This window comes from Staurois parvus, unplaced genomic scaffold, assembly GCF_062004578.1.
Source record: "Staurois parvus isolate SC_StPar_1 unplaced genomic scaffold, SC_StPar_1.0 ptg000282l, whole genome shotgun sequence".
Classification (NCBI taxonomy): Eukaryota; Metazoa; Chordata; class Amphibia; order Anura; family Ranidae; genus Staurois; species Staurois parvus.
Window position 1 is genome coordinate 427,456 of NW_028318078.1, and position 18,149 is coordinate 445,604.

The window sequence follows — 18,149 nt, forward strand, 5'->3', positions numbered from 1 at the left end:
GGGATAAAGTTGTGGAGACATTTAAAGCAGAGTTAGTTTATTAAAAAAATCTCAAGCTTTGAACATCTCACCAAGCACTGTTCAATCCATCATCTGAAAATGGAAAGAGTATGGAACAACTGTAAACCTACCAAGACATGGCCATCCACCTAAACTGACAGGCTGGGAAAGGAGAGCATTAACCAGAGAAGCAGCCAAGAGGCCCATGGGAACTCTGGAGGAGCTGCAGAGATCCACAGCTCAGGTGGGAGAATCTGTCCTCAGGACACTATTAGTTGTGCACTCCACAAATCTGGCCTTTATGGAAGATTGGCAAGAAGAAAACCATTACTGAAAGAAAGCCTTAAAAAGTATTGTTTGTTTGCAAGAAGCCATGTGGGGGACACAGCAAACGTGGAAGAAGGTGCTCTGGTCAGATGAGACCAAAATTGAACTTTTTGGCCTAAAAGCAAAAATCTGTGTGGTGGAAAACTATCACTGCACATCACCCTGAACAGACCATCCCCACCGTGAAACATGGTGGTGGCAGGATCATATTATAGGGATGCTTTTTCTCCAGCCAAATACAGGGAAATCTTAGAAGAAAACCTGAGAGACTAAGGCGGAGGTTCACCTTCCAGCAGGACAACGACCCTAAACATACAGCCAGAGGTACAATGGAATGGTTTATATCAAAGCATTTTCATGTCTTAGAATGGCCCAGTCAATGTCCAGACCTAATCTGCGCCAAGGCTTGAAAATTGCTGTTCACAGATGCTCTCCATCCAATCTACAGAGCTTGAGCTATTTTGTAAAGAAGAATGAGCAAAAATTTAACGATAGATGTGCAAAGCCGGTAGAGACATCCCCAAAAAGACTCGCAGCTGTAATTGCAGTGAAAGGTGGTTCTACAAAGTATTGACTCTGGAGGGCTGAATACAAATGACCACCACACTTTCAGATATTTGTATTGAAAACCATTTATCATTTTCCTTCCACTTCACAATTATGTGTCACTTTGTGTTGGTCTATCACATAAAATCCCACAAAAAAAAATTAATTTACGTTTTGGTTGCAACATGACAAAATGTGGAAAATTTCAAAAGGGATGAATACTTTTTCAAGGCACTGTAAGTAAGGGAAGATGATTCATCGGAGGATTTATTTCCTGGAATCCATCTGCCCTTAGCTTGGGCATGCAAGCAGGAGGATGCGCTGAGTTAAGTCTCCTAAAGACTCCTGGGATGCATGGACCTCATTTGTGTAGGATTGGAAACCAGGAGGTAATTGAAGAAATGTAAAATAAAAGTTTAAAACAAGTAAATATAATATACTTTCCTATCTATTTAGTAATACTTACAAAATAGTCAATGTTGACTGAGAGAATGAAGTTCCACTTTAAGTTTTTATTTTTACACAGACCTGGGAAAGTATTCAGTAAACACATTTGGATGATCCAGTCCACTGCCTTCACTTTGTACTTTGAACTAGTTTGTCAGGTATTTAGAATTTACGTAATACTCTTCCTGGAGAAATTACCTTCTGCTGCATCAGCGGTGGTCAATTTTCTTGGCATGGGGGTCCACAAGTGTAGGCCCTGACATCACCAAAGGGCCACACATAGAATTCAGTCAGTATTCAGTGTCAGAGACCGCAGACAAACAACAGGATTTAGTCAAAGACTAATGGCATGATACCGGAGACAGTCAGAGACTGTGGACATAATGCAAGAGATGGTCAGAGATTGCTGACATGACACAAGAAATCATCAGAGGTTGCTGATATGGCATAGTAGATGAGAGTGCAGACTTGATACAAGAGCTGGTCAGAGACTGTGGACCTGATATAATAGATTGTCAGGGGTTATACCTGATACAAGAGCTGGTCAGAGACTGCGGACATAATATAAGAGATGGTCAGAGACTGCAGACCTGATACAAGAGCTAGTCAAAGACTGCAGACCTGTTACAAGAGCTAGTCAGAGACTGTTGACCTTATACAAGAAATGGCCTGATACTGTGGACCTGATACAAGAGCTGGTCAGAGACTGTGGACCTGATACAAGAGCTGGTCAGAGACTGTGGACCTGATACAAGAGCTGGTCAGTGATTGTGGACCTGATACAAGAGCTGGTCGGAGATTGAGGATCTGATACAAGATCTGGTCAGAGACTGCAGACCTGATACAAGAGCTGGTCAGACTGCGGACCTGATACAAGAGCTGGTCAGAGACTGCAGACCTGATACAAGAGCTGGTCAGAGACTGCTGACCTGATACAAGAGCTGGTCAGAGACTGCGGACCTGATACAATAGCTGGTCAGAGACTGCGGACCTGATACAAGAGCTGGTCAGAGACTGCGGACCTGATACAAGAGCTGGTCAGAGACTGCGGACCTGATACAAGAGCTGGTCAGAGACTGCGGACCTGATATAATAGCTGGTCAGAGACTGCGGACCTGATATAATAGCTGGTCAGAGACTGCGGACCTGATACAAGAGCTGGACAAAGGCTGCAAACCTTATACAAGAAATGGCCAGAGACTGCGGACCTGATACAAGAGCTGGTCACAGACTGCGGACTTGATACAAAAGCTAGTCAGAGACTGCAGACCTGATACAAGAACTAGTCAGAGACTGCAGACCTGATACAAGAAATGGCCTGAGACTACGGACCTGATACAAGAACTGGTCAGAAACTGTAGACCTGATACAAGAACTGGTCAGAGACTGTGGACCTGATACAAGAGCTGGTCAGAGACTGTGGACCTGATACAAGAGCTGGTCAGAGACTGTGGACCTGATACAAAAGCTGGTCAGAGACTGTGGACCTGATAAAAGAGCTGGTCAGAGACTGTGGACCTGATAGAAGAGATGGTCAGGGACTGCAGAACTGATGCAAGAGATGGTCAGAGGCTGTGAACATGCTGCAGAAGAATGTCAGAGACTGTGCCCCTGCTATAGAAGTTGTTAGAGACTGGTGACATATTACATGAGACTGGTAGGAATCACTGCTACAACAGATCAATAGGTAACAGATTAGTGTCTGCAGGGGCCCTGAGGGTGGCACAAAAAGTGTCAAAGGGCTGCAAGTTGGGCACTAAATTGTGCTAAATTGTCAGATTTTCTGATACTACTCGAAATGTGGTTTTGTAATAATTATAGGCAGCGATGGGTCATTAGTACTTCTCTAGGTCAAAAAGATGATTGTGTTGAAAATTACTGTAACTGCAGTAGAAATAACACATAGATGACTGGATGTCTTCTTTTGAAGTTGAGTAGCTCACATGGTAGCCCACATATACACAGGTTCTCCTTAAAATGCATACATGGCTATTTATCTTGAAGCCTACAAAACAAGGCTGAGGTCTTTCTCCCCATCTCCGTGTAATGGAGAAAGGTGCAAATCCTATGTCATGTTGGAGGCAGGGGAGTAAGTCACATGCTCCTCTATACCGGGAAGTAGCAGATCGTTTTTTGCTCCTGGTGGCTAATCAGAGTGGTATAGGAGTAAAGGGAAGGCAATCGAAGCTGCTGGTGGGGTTGGCATTAAAGAACAGTTATTTTTATATACTCACTCCACCTCATCCAATCAGAGAACGCTTTGCATTCATTGCCAACTGGACCAATAAAGTACCTATACCTGGGATTCTTTTTTAAAGTGAACTGGTTGTTTAGCTGTGCAGGTTCTCTTTGTGTAGCTAGGAGGTTTGTTCATTTTAGCTGCTGCAAAAATTGTGTCTTATAGATTTTTTTTTTTTCTGCTGAAATACCATCCAATGAAGCATTTCCCTATTTGGCAGCTTGACTCCATGCAAAAGCAACTTTGAAGCAGTTTGCGTTATCTCTGGCAAAAGTGAAGGAAAACACTCATTTCCTTGTGATAAGCAGGACATGGAAGCAGTCATAACCCACACAGGCTACGGAAACAGATAGAGACTTGGAGAAAAGGGCATCAATGATGATGTGTAGCATAGAATCCTATAGCACCGAGATGATTTTATAATTATCGGTGTGTATAGGTGAGCAAGGCCCTGGAAGTGAATGATATTTTAGGTGTCATACCCTGGAGATGTATTCTAACAATGGGGTTGATTCTCCAAAACTGGAGCACTCAGAATCTGGTGAAGCTGTGCATGGTAGCCAATCAGCTTCTAACATCAACTTGCTCAATTAAAGTAGTTGTAAATCCTTACATATACCCAGTGAAGTGACTGGCCTCAGGTGATACACACAGATGAAACAAATCCTCCTACATAAGTTGTACCTGTTTATCTATAGCCCTTTCCTCTCTACTTCTGTTCAAAGTGCTGAACTTTAAAGCTTGTCTGAGAGTTCACAAAAAAGGGGGCGGGGAGCTGAAGTTACAGTCTGCAGAGCTCAGTGAGGAGAGTTCTGAGAGCTGATTGGAGGGAAGGGACACACCCCCTCCATGCAGCTCGCAGGAACAGACTGAGGCTGTCAATCTGCTGGAGGTCCCTCCCCGTCACCATTTCTTGGTGTCAGAAAAACTTGTCAGAAGTGCTGATAGCAGAGGGACTAAGCAGAAGACAAAAGTGACATGCAGTGCTCTTAACCGACTCCCGCCCGGCCTATGGCCGAATGGCAGCCGGCAAAAACCCTTACCTTTCTGGGTGGACGCCATATGGCATCCTTTTGCACATGCGCGGTTTGCGTTCCTGCAGAGCTGCTCAGCGGCGCGATCTGTCACCTGCTGTGTACTTCAGACAGATCTGACCAATCACAGCAGGTCACATGATAGTTGTATACAATGGATGGCTTCATTCATGCCATCCATTGTATACTAGTGTGCCTAGCTGTGAATGGTCACAGCAATCACATACACAAGCTGGGCCAATCACAGACCAGCTTTGTCATGTGATTAGCCGTGTCCAAATCACAGCTAAGCCAAAAAAAAAACAAAATAAAAAAAAACCCCTGAATGAATCAATGTCATTCAGGTAAATGCTTGCTTATAGCAAAGTAATTCTTTGCTATAAGCAAATTGTGTAAAAAAAAAAAAAATACTGATCACTTCCCCAAAGTAGTACAATGTTACTATGGTAACATTGTACTACTTTGGTCATAGTGAAATATGAAAAAAAATCTTAAAAAAAAGAAAAAAAAATTTAATATAAAATTAAAAATAATAGAAATTAAAAAAAAAATGTTTTTTTTTTTCATACTGTCACCAGTCAGTGTCCCTGATCACCGCCATGCCAGTTATATGATGATGCTGTACTGCACTAGTGACAGTTTGTAAAAAAAAAAAAAAATAGTGAAAATAATTTTTTTCATTTTTTGATTTTCCAAAAAATTATGACAAAAAAAATACAACTTAAAAAAACTCGCCGTGCCTCTTATGAAGTACGTTGGACTGTCTACTTTGCAAAAAGGGGTCATTTGGGGGATATCTGTACTGTTCAGACATTCTTGGACCTCAAGAAATTAGATTGGCTGTCAGTACTTCAGGATTGATCAATATTCAGATCTATACCATAGTTTGTGAACTCTATAACTTTCCTACAAACTAAATAATACATCCTAATTTGGGTTATTTTCACCAAAGACATGCAGTAGAATACATCTTGGCCTAAACGTATGAAGAACAATTATTTATATGCAAACCTTTATAACAGAAACAAAGAAAAACGTGTCTTTTTTTGTTAATTTAGCAAAAAATAAAAACCCCAGCGGTGATTAAATACCACTAAAAGAAAGCTCTAGTTGTGTGAAGAAAATAATAAAATTTTAGTTTGGGTACAATGTTGTATGACCGCGCAATTGTCATTCAAATTGTAAGAGCGCTGAAACCTGAAAAATGGCCTGGGCAGGAAGGGGGTAAAAGTGCCCGGTATTGAAGCGGTTAATTAAGACAAGTACACACTATGGAGGGATATGCTTTGTTCATTTTCATGGCTAAGGTTTACAACCACTTTAGGCTTTGGCAATAAAACCTGGAAGCTGATTGGTGAGTGAACTCGGTGTAGAGCTATTCACCCTGAGGTCATCACAGAGGACAAGGAGGCACTCTTTATGTCTGGAGGAAAAGAAATGTAATCTCCAAACACAGAAAGGTTTCTTCACAGTGAGAGCTGTGAAAATGTGGAATAGACTCCCTCAAGAGTTGGTTCTGGTCAGCTCAGTGGATTGCTTCAAAAAAGGGCCTGGATTCTTTCTTAGATACACAGAATATAACTGGATACTAACATTTATAGGTAACGTTGATCCAGGGAATATCTGATTGCCTCTCGGGGGATCAGGAAGGATTTTTTTTCCCTGCAGGAGCAAATTGGATACTGCCTTGTGTCCTCTGGATCAACTGTGTGTAGTTTTTTTTTTTTTTTTTTTAATGGTTGAACTAGGTGGACTTTTGTCTTTTTTCAGCCAGACTACTAACTATGTAACTATGTTTCTATGCAGCTCTGCCCCAGATTTTGCAGTCTCCAGTTTTAGTAAATCTCCCCCCACTGTGTTAACCAGCAAGAACTTGGTAGCTAATCATTTCCCAGCAGTTAATGTAGGATGCCCTGTGCAGAGGGATATCTGTAAGCTTTCTTTGCTCACCTCTCCTATTGAAGTTGCCTGGCATCAGTGCTAATCTTCGATCCATGGTACTTCAAGTCACTGGTACAAGTATGTGGATCAGAAATCTGGACTTCACTGATTGCATGTTTGTTTCCATCAGTAACTCAAGAATAATGAAGCCAGAAATTGCCAGGCAGCTGGCTTTTTGAAAAGGTCTGCAATGTCAGCACCTATGTTTCTCTCTGCATAGGTAACTCCACTTTTGTTGAGAAAAAAAAACACTCCCCTCTGGGTGATCTACTTACATTGCAAGGGTTTTAACAAACTTTGTTGCAGATTCCTACCTTTTGTTATTCCAAAGGATTAGCTGTTTTTTTTGTCTGTGTCCCTGTGCAGAGTGAATGAATGGTTTGCTAAGTATCAGTCAGCTGCTGCACCTGCAGGACTCTAATGAGGAAAGTGGCAGGGTCTGCATCCCTTTAGATTTGATTTCCCTTTGTTGTAGGGCACAGGTGTCAAACTGGCGTCCCTCCAGCTGTTGCCAAACTACAAGTCCCATGAGGCATTGCAAGATTGACAGTTGCAAGCATCACTCCCAAAAGTAGAGGCATGATGGGACTTGTAGTTTCGGAACAGCTGGAGGGCCGCCAGTTTGACATCCCTGTTGTAGGGGATGCTCAAAATCTGTATGTTAGTGCGGACATCTGGTAAAATCAGTAAACCAATCACAAAAGCAGGAAATTACATTTCTGGGGGGCATTCTGTACAGAACACTTCCAGGTAGCCATGTCGCATTGTATTTTACAGAAAATTACAGCGCTGCAGATTGAAAAGGAAAGGTCATTTTTAATAACGTTCATTTGCAATTGCCACACAAGTCATATTGTATTTAGCTGAAGGAGGGAGTGATTCCTGCAGGGATAACGGGTGTATAAGGAGAGAAGCATTGTGAGGTACCTAGGAGGTATCCAACATCCATTTCATGCTGCAGCAAATTCTAGCAGGTTCCATGTATGTGAACATAAAATGTATTAAGCCTATCTGTTAGGCTTGTAAGGAGGTGAGCGCACATCTTTACTGATTTAAGGATTCACGAAAAGTCACAATTGGTGTGTTTGAATCACGTCATCACAAATCCCTTTTTTTGGACTATTATTTGAGTAATGGGACTGTTTTTTTTATTTTTGATTCACATCACATTTAACTTGATATTCATTTATTTATGTGTGGTGTGTTTTTTCATGGATATATAATTTGAAGTCACTAATTTATAAGTTTGTTAGAGATTGGGAGCACAACATTTTTTAGTTATATGCTTTATTTATTTATTTTATTTGCATTTTTTTTTCCTACGAAAGTGGAGTTACCCTTTAAGGGTATGTATACAGAAGTTGCAAAAGACATACTCCTAGCCTCTATGCATGTCTTACCTGAGCATCTCATTCCTCAGTAGCCAGTGAGAATACTTGGCACTTTCAGTTAAGGAGGAGCATGTGATTTGCTCCCCTGTGGCAATGTCCGGCTACCATATATTTCCAATAACTTTTCAGCCACCCCCCACTTCCTCAGAGCACCCATAGAGCCCTTCAGGTCTATACACCATACAGAGCTCTGTATCCTTATCCAGGGTTGACACTTAACCTGAAATGCAAGCACAAACTCCCCATATATAAGTATGGGATTTTTTTAGGCAAATGTGAAAAACAACATTCAAAATTGTAAGTATTCTTCATTACATAATATATAAAAAATATAAAACGTGATATGTTCCATCTTCTATACAGTATTGTTACAGAAATAGTATACAACATTGTGTCATATAAGCAGAGACTCTGTATGGAGTACCCAACGCGTTTGGAGTACTCAACCCCTGAAGAAGGAGACACAGCTCCTTCTTCAGGGGTGCCTCTGTATACAATACGATCAGATAGCTCAATCAAGATAAGGAATTGTTGAAAGCAGTATAACCAAATAACACCACATTAGAATACCCCAGCTTAAAAATAAAGGAGCAGGAAGGGGTCTCCACATCCCTCACCGCATGTAAGCACTGGGACTGCCTGATTGAATGACAGAAAATGCGAAACACCCAAATAGAGCGGAAAAGATAAAAAATTGTATAGTCCTCCATTGGATAAATCCTCCTCACCATATGGCCCCCACAAAAAGTCTAGGCAATATGGATCCCCCAGTAAAACAAAGCAGATGGTATTCGTTGGTCTGGGGTCATTAACCTGAAATGCAGCCATTACCTTTTTGCTGGCCGAAATGCCGCAGAATAACCATTGCTACCCAGGGAGTTGCCTGTATGTACAGGTATTACAACAATGGAATTATGAGATGGCAACCATGGAAAATAGAAGCTACAGTATATTTTTCTTTAATTGCACAAAACTGAAAGTGCTCTTCTCCTTTTCTTGGCCAGTTCATTCATGTGATTTCATCCACAACCTTGTGACCCATGAAAGTACTGGCTGTTCCGCATGGTGACAGGGTGGGAAGGTCATAAATGTTTCAAAAGATTTTCTAAGAAACTGGAAAACCCCTAGCAGATGTAGAAATCGCAGTAAAGCCCCATGGAAATGCCAGAGTTCTGAGACTGCCTCTGCTTAGTCACTGATATTGATTTAGGAAAACCCAGTTGAAATTTCTGTTTAACCGCTTCGCGACCGCCCTATAGTAGAACTACTGCTACAGGGCGGCAGCGCTGCACAAAATCACGTATATATATGTGATTTTGTATTTCCAGGTAGGGGGCAGGTATGGCCATTGGCAGCTACAGCTGTTGATCGTCGGGTCCCGGCTGGAGATTCCCCGCCGGCACCTGGCGATCACCGAGGAACACTGACGGGGGAGAGGTCTGTATGTAAAAGACAATCTCTCCCGTCAGCTCCAGCAAGCTGCTTTGTATTGCTCTGCACATACCGAATGTGGCCCTTTTCTTGAGTTTCTCTGGCCCTTGGAGAACCATTCCTCCTACTGACACCATGAATGGGGCATTACTCACTTTTATCAACAATGGGGTACTATTTCTCCTTTTGAAATCAATAATGGGGCACTGATGCCAGGGCATTTTCTACTCCCACTGGCTAAAATCCATTCCCCCTAAAGTCTGAGGGACAGTAAACTGGCCCTTTGCTTAGAAAGTTTGGAGACCCCTGCTTTAAGCTGTACTACTTAAAGGGGAACTCCAGCAATTTTCATAAAAATACTGTAGCTGATGACTTTTATTAAACAGGTACTCACCAGCCTAGGGATCCAGAGCTGTCATTACCTGGGGTGGTTCTTCGCCAGTCTATGGATCCTCGATGCCACTACCTTGAGTATAGGAAGCTGGCTATGACTTCCTACTGGCCCGCAGCCAGGTCCCCACTGTGCATGCGCAAATTACACTGAGCTTTCTGAATGGACCGTCACAGATCCCAGTAGGTTGTATGCGGGAGGGGGGGGGGGGGTTGAACATCTGCTTGGCTCGCAGAATTGAGAGCGGGTACTTATCAATACTAGACTACCCACTACCTGAAAAAGAAAAGAGAAAAAAAAACATTTCCATTAATGGCAGGGAGGGGAGGAGAAGTAAAATAAATGCAACATCCAATTTTATGTGAAGTTCCATTTTAAGTATTAGTGGTGGCATGAATCAGACAGTGTACCAATTTCGTAGTGTTGATCTTTACACAACCACTAAATCCCAGTTGTTATTTTGTAGTTCAGGTTTCAAAAATGGATGCTTTCTATTTCAGATGCTTTATAAATTGAGAGGGTTTTTTTTTCCAACCCAGAACAGGAAGAAATGTCACTTTGAAGCTGAATTCCATGTATGGTTTTTATTGCATAATTGCATTGACCTAGCTTGGACCAGTGCAAGTATTCATATTCCAAACCTATGGGACCATTATGGAAGCAGAGGATCACTGTAGTAGGTACCACTACTACAATGATCACCACAATATTCCTGGTCCTGCAACATTCGCAGAATGCTTAGTGTTCTTTTCTGCGAATATAACACATTCTCTGATTGGATGTGGTGGGGCATCGAAGTCATGATCTCCACCTCATCCAGTCAGAAAACACCTTTATTGTATGAAAAAAACATAAGATGTTGTGTGAAGGCCGTCTGTACCCCCTCCCATGTTCACTATGCAGAAGGGCAACTGCTTGGCACAAGACCTGGAAAACTGCTAGGATCACTGTAGTAGTAGTGGCTACTAGGTGCGCCCAAGAGGAAAAGGTGCAGTGTCCATGCCTACTGCCAGCAGCCTTTCTATATCTGTGACAGGCTGACATACTGTACATAGCACTTGGATGCTGTACCAAGTGGCACTTTAAAGGACATATGCATTTGCATTTAGGGACATGTGCCCAGAAATGAAATGATGCTTTCAGGTCATACATCACTGTAAGCACGTGACCCTCACTGTGAGTGCCATTAGGTGCAGCATCCAGCTGGCGCATGTTGCAGCCTGTTGAAGATTTTGATGAGCTGCTGGTAGCAGAGCTGACACCCCTAAATGTGGCTGCAGAAACGCCCTGTGTGCCTGAGGCCTTAATGGTTTATTGATAATGAATATTATGAGTTTTCCTGTTCTGTATACATTTTTTTTCTGTTGGCGAAAAAAAAACTCATCAAAAAGTACTGGAAACCTAGACGTAATCCGAGTCATAACAAACCCTAAGGCCAAGGATAATTTTGCTTTGGTGTTTTATGAATCAGTTTCGCAGCTTCTGTACAGGGTGTCTTCTTTCAAAGGCACTCCTACACCAGATTCATATTTTTTTCCTCCACACTTGAGACTTGAAAAGGCCCCTGTACTGCTGTACAACAAACTTTCCATTTCTATAACCCATGAAGCATGTTATGCTTTCTCCTAGCTATTGGACTCGGTTCACACTGCTGCGATCCCATAGTCAGAGAAAAGTAGTGCAGGAACCCTTTTTTTCTTGCTGTGTATTGAGTTGCATTAATTAAGACAGAAGTGAATGTGTGTTGACTTGTCGTGCAACTTTATGCAAGTCGCATGATAAGTCGCAGCAGTGTGAGCCAGGGATTAAAGCTGTTGATGAAAAAAGTATCAAATGTAAATACATATTTACACCCAAGTGGTGACCTCCCAAATCCTAAATATTTTTATTATAAGGGTTCATTTACACATGCGGCTGGGGGGCAGTAAAATTGGTGATTGAGTTTTATTGCCCCCTTAAGCTGTAGAAGCAGCCAGACAGGGTTGTACATATGGCACAATTATTTCCCCGTCGCGTTCTGCAGGCAGGACTGTTGCCAAACCAGACCCATTCAAGTGAAAGGGGCTGCACCGTAGTCGCTAACCATACACTAGGCTCTTTGATGCAGAAAGGTAATACAATTTAAAAACCCCACTCAGCTGTAAAAAACAAAAAAGAGGCATTCAGAAGGCAGGAACATACTTGTCAGCCACACCTGTACTGCGCTCTGAAAAGCGATCCATCATGAATCGCACTTCAAACAGCAAAGCAGGTGTAATTTAAGCCTTATTATTATAACAGAATTAATCTAAAATTGTCTGCACATAAATGTATTTGCCCTTAAAACATCTGTATATCTCTAAACAAAATCCCAGATTATATGCCACATAGAGATCATCCATGTTTTCTGTGTTTTTGACTCTCCCATCTCTTCTGGCCCTCCCCATAAATTACTGCTGCATCTTACAGAAAAGTGTCAAGTGTCAGGGCTCCGGGAATGACCAGAGGTGTGTGGACCGACACAGGGAAACACAGACTTCAGGTATAGCGTGTAAACAAGATAATTTATTAAGGACAACACAAACGTAAACGCAGTGCAACAAACCAAACCCAAAACTAACACAAATACATACAACAAGGTGAAACAAACCCAAACCTAAACTGATATATATATATATATGTATATATATATATGGAGCACAACGTAGTCAGGCGGGCCGGGTCAGTAGCTAACGGGCAAACGGTACCAGGAGCGAGTGGAAGAGTGGTCAGGAATAGCCGAGGTTGGGACAGGCGTAGTTTGTTCAGAGTCAGGATCAAAGCAGGAAGCAGACAGGGTACAGGGGCTCATGGGAAACATACACCAAGGCACTGATCACAGCCCTGGTCCTGCTTAAATACACCTCCTGCAATCAGCATCAGGTGATAGCCTGATTGCAGGAGTGAGATTCTGGCTGCTGAGAGCACCCGCTGGCCAGCTTTGGTACTGCAGCCCACAAGGCAGGTGAGTCCCACCACCATTGGCGAGTCCATTCCTGACAGTCAAGACTCCTCTGCTACACACATTATAAAGTGACTGGTCAATCTTCTTACAATAACCTTTATATTACATCTGGCCATAGATGGGTAGCATTTCCAATGAAAATTTGTTCATTTTCTAATCATTACTGGGTCAAAATGACTTTGTTTTTTAACCTCAGTGATGAGAAAATTCAAAGGAGCAGGATGGAAAATCTTTCCTGAATTAACACATTTCTAACAGTTTATGTAGTTTTTTCATTTGGTAAAGTCAATTTATTCCAAAATCAAATGTTAAAAGAAAATGAAATATTTTAAACAAAATTTGAATGTACTGAGAATTTTCATGCATATTTTCCTAAGAATTTTCATTCGAAATTCCATCCATGAATGGCCAGCTTTAAGCAGGCCATAGATGAGTCCGTTTTTTTGTCTTTTTTGGACAACTAGCGGGTACTAGGCAGCGCCATTTAAAAATAAATACTGTATATATATATATATATATATATATATATATATATATACATACATATACACACACACATACAGTTAGGTCCATCTATATTTGGACACAAAATAAATAAAATAAAGTGCAGCGCTATTATGCAGTCATAAAAATAGATAGTGAACATAAATGGTGGATAATAAATAGTAACTAATAGTTCATCCAATAAAGGAATAAAGTTCAAAAAGCACAGATTGATGATCTTCCCAACAGCAGATTTCTAGACAAACTTGTGACTGGAACAAATGGTAAAATTGCGCACTCACCGAAAGCGCATAGGTAATGCACATATATATGTATAACCACCAGGGATCTCTTAGATAGGTGGATGGTATCAGATGTGTGTTGAGCTTCAGTTTAATAGCTCCAAAAAGGAGCCAAAAAGCAAGTGCCCATAGTGTAGCATGTTCCAGAAACGTTTTATTGTAATACGGGGTTAAAACAGGGTAGTATGCACAATATTGCAGGGAAATGCAGAGTTAGGCAGCATTGACCCTCATTAAAGATGGCCGCTGGGCTTCCTCATGGCTCCAGCGGCAGTGACGTCACGCTCTGTCAGCTCCTCCTAAGGCCTTTCGTGCATAGCACATCAGAGGGGAGGCTAACGTTAGCCTCCCCTCTGATGATGGCAGGCTTTAACTGCAGTGGTCTTCAGTAGTTGATTGTTTGTGGGTCTTTCTGCGTTTAGTTTTGCCTTCAGCAAGTGAAATGCATGCTCAGCTGGGTTGAGATCAGGTGATTGACACGGCCATTGCAGTATATTGCACTTCTTTTCCTTCAAAAGTTGCTTTTGCAGTGTGTTTTGAAACATTGGCTGACAGTATATCTCTAAACACGGCAGAATTCATCCGGCTGTTTCTGTCTTCTCTCACATCATCAGCAAACACCAATGACCCAGTGCCACTGGAAGCCATGCATGCCCATGCCATCATACTACCTCCACTATGTTTTACAGATGGTGTCGTGTGCTTTGGATCATGAGCTGTTCCAAGCCTTCTCCACACTTTTTTCTTCCTATAATTCTGGTACAGATTAATCTTAGTTTCATCTGACCGAAGAATGCTTTTCCAGAACTGGTCTGGCTTTTTTAGATTTTTTTTGGCAAAATCTAATCTGGTTTTTCTATTCTTCAGGTTTATGACTGATTTGCACCTTGTGTTGAACCCTCTGTATTTGCTCTCGTGAAGTATTCTCTTGATTGTAGACTTTGACAATGATACGCCCACCTCCTGGAGAGTGTCCTTCACTTGTCTGGATGTTGTGAATGGGTTTTTCTTTACGATAGAGAGGATCCTGCGATCATCCCCTACTGTTGTCTTCTGTGGACGTCCATGGCTTTTTATGTTGCTGAGTGCGTTCTTCTTGCCTCAGAATGTACCAAACTGTTGATTTGGCCACTCCTAATGTTGCTGCTATCTCTCTGATGGATTTGTTTTGTTTTTGAAGACTTAAAGTGGGCTGTTTCACTTGCATGGACAGCTCCTTTAGCATTCTAGGGGGGCACTTGTGCATGCTCGCTCCCGAGACAGATCTCTGTGTCCATTACACATAGGGCTTGGCTGGGCTCCACCCTCTTCTCTCTCCTAACTGACTGACATTGACAACAGCAGGGGCTAATAGCTTCTGCTGCTGCCTCTCTGTCCAAGGAGGAGGGAGAGAGCCTAGGGACCTATTGCTCTTGTGCACATTGGTGGATCGAGATTTATTTTATTTAGTTATTTTATTTTTATTTATTTATTTATTTATAGGAGTCAGGTAAGTATTTTGGGGGAGGATTGCAAGCAGAAGGTTATTTACCTTAATGCAGAGAATGCATTAAGATGAAAAACCTTCTGCCTTGAGAACCACTTTAATAACTTATATCTTAACATGGTATAGCAAAGGTAACCAGCCCTTAACAAATACATGTTTTCTGTGGTGTTCACTGCCAGATAATATCAGCCAGTTTTGGTAATAAATTCTGTTTACCCAAGGCTATCCTTCTATGACTTATCACTGGAGTTAATAATTACGCTTGGCTTGGGCTACACTTGCTACATTTCTGTATCACAGAGAAAACACCTATGTGACATGAATTCTATGACATGACATTACAGGGAGGGAAAGACATGGGTACATTGGAATGCATATTTCACCTCCTGCTGGGCTTCCCAAGACTCTGATAACTACCCCCATTCTGGCCAAACTGTGACTTTGCTCATGTCAGAGCACTGAGCCAGCCAACGTCATATGGTTGGCATAGATCAGACTATTGTACTTTCATTTTTGTCTTGCTTTGGGACAAAGAAAGACTTCCAGGAACTCAGATATATTACTAGATATAGACTTCCTTGAAAAAAACTTAGCAACTTCAAATACTGAACCACTCACTAGTCCAAGATTCCAGCGCTGTTATCATCCGAGTCAGTTCTTCGGCAGATTTCAGATCCCTGGAGCCTCCGTTTGTGACTTTCTGCTGACTCCCCGCTGCGCATGTGCAAGATCTTGCTGCACCTTAGACTGCTCCCGCAGCCTCCTAGGTTATATGACGGGTCCCAGGAGGTTGTGGGTGCTAAAGAGGACAGGCCAAACTTTTGTAATTCTTGCCTAGACGAAAATTGTGGGAGCGGGTACCTGTCAGAAAACGGTACCTGTTCCCTGACCAAAAAAACTTTGATAATGTTACAGTAAGGGGGGAGAGGAGAAAGAGTAGAAATTGCACTTTTAAGTGCAGTTCCAGTCAAAGGAGAATTTCAGGATAAACCTAACAAATCTTAAAAATGCTCCCCCCCCAACACCTATGTTGACTTAACTGTTTTAAAAGAGAAATACAGCCAAAGCTCTTTAGGTGGATCACAAGAGTGCAGTTTGTTCTGCTCTTGTGTGACCCGTTTTCAGCTGACAGCGGACTGAAGCCCATTGTCAGCTGGCGTAACTCAGCCGGTCCAGGCTGGGGAAAGATCCCGACTTTAAAGTCGGGATCCACCCCAGAGTCTGGAGCAGCACCTGGCTCAGCCTCTCAGTGATCCACTGAGAGCCTGAGCCACCCACACCCTCCTCCTCCACAGCCCAGCACTTCATTGAGCATGGGGGGGTGGGGTTGGGGGGGCAGAGCAGCCAACAATGACTAATAGTCCCCACTCTCTGCTCAGAACGGCTGTGAGAGCTCGGTGATCAGCAGTCTTATGATCGCTGAGTTCTTACACTTAGAGCCATCAGGGACCAGATGTTTCATCGAACCAATGCTGCATCCACCTAGGTAAGTATAATAGGGAAAAAACAAAAAGGCCCACCCTTCTCTGGTTACGTGATCCGGCTCCCCGTGTCAGCCAATGGCAGCTGCAGAGGAGATGAGAGAGCACTGAAAATGGATAAAAATCTCTTACACTGATTAGTTAGCATGGGTGCTAGGAGGGGAGAGGGACCATTTTTAAGATTAGTTAAAGTGGTTGTAAACCTCAGACATGAAATATGAACAAAGCATATCCCTCTATACTGTGTACATGTTTCAATCCAGAGCAAGTGTCATTTCTTTCTGCTGTTTCGTTCCTCTGTTCCTCTGTTATCAGCATGAGTCAATTCACTGGGAATATGTAAGGGTTTACAACCACTGTAAGTTATACCTGGAATTCTACTTTAACTGTATCTGAGCATCAAAAAACTGAAAGTGCTATTTAATTAATTCTTAATAATAAAACCAAACTCGTCCATCCATCCATGCCTCATGCTATATTTTCCTGAGAAATCTCTTTACTTCCTGAAATCCATCTGTCCTTACCTCAGGCATACAGGCAGGAGGGTGTGCTCAGCTGAGAAAGCCCCTCGTCCATATAAAAGAAAAAAAAAGGGTAATTGGAAATATGACATGCTTTTGACCTAGGCCAGAACCAGGAAGCAACATGTACAAAAAAAATGTAAAACAGGTAAATATAGTATAACTTCCTATCTATTTACTAATTTTAGCAGCATAAAGATTAAAAATAGTAAATGCTGTTCAAGCGAGGTCAATTCCACTTTAAGAGCAGTTCCAGTCAACAAGTGAAACCAGTCAGTAAGTTACTAATGCATTACAGCAAAAGTAAAAAATTAACTCAGTAGAATCGGAGTTCTCTATAAGCCCCTGCAGCCATAGCACACCCGGAACACCTCACAGGGTCAGAAGGAAGACAGTGGAAATGTGCTTCCTAAGTCTTGTACAGTCTAATCTTGTCCCCCTGCTTTCTGCATTACCAATCACATCCAAACTTTCAAGGTTTGAATCTGGTTTGGGGCTGTGGATGGGAGTGAGGAGTGTTCCAGCATCACAGGCAGATGTTTTCCAGGATCCTCAGATTACTGACAAAGGGAGTCATAGATTACTAAAGCAATGCCTGAATCAAAATATATACGTACTGTGCATGTTGGCTGTCCTCTGTATGCATCTCAAGGCTTCATTTTCAGTTGTAGCCTAAGGGCACCTTTAGATCCCAACCCCGGACAGTAATAAAATAAAATATGCCTTTTCTGCTCCCCCCAAGCTGATAAAATATTATATGCTGATTTTTTTTCTCTAGAGAATGAGATAAAATAGATTATCTACCTCAAATTATCAAATTCAAAATCCTGACGTACAAAGCTGTCCACCATACTGCCCCGAACTACATCACTGACCTAATATCCAAGTACCGCCCAGCACGCACACTCCGCTCCTCACAAGACCTCCTTCTCTCTTGTTCCCTGGTCTCCTCCTCCCATGCCCGCCTCCAGGACTTCTCCAGGGTGTCACCCATCCTCTGGAACTCCCTGCCCCAACCCATCAGATTATCACCTACTCTCCTCTTTTTTAGGCGCACCCTGAAAACCCATCTCTTCAGGGAAGCCTTCCCCACCCCCTGCTAACTTGCGGACCTCCTCCACTCTTCCTACCACTCCATCCCCCACA

At 42.3% G+C, this 18,149-nt stretch overlaps 1 protein-coding gene across 2 annotated transcripts in view; it reads left to right on the forward strand.

The window, feature by feature from the left end:
* The window catches only part of NINJ1 (ninjurin 1), a 107,597-nt gene that overhangs the window by 13,025 nt on the left and 76,423 nt on the right, over positions 1-18,149 (forward strand). The window lies entirely within an intron of this gene.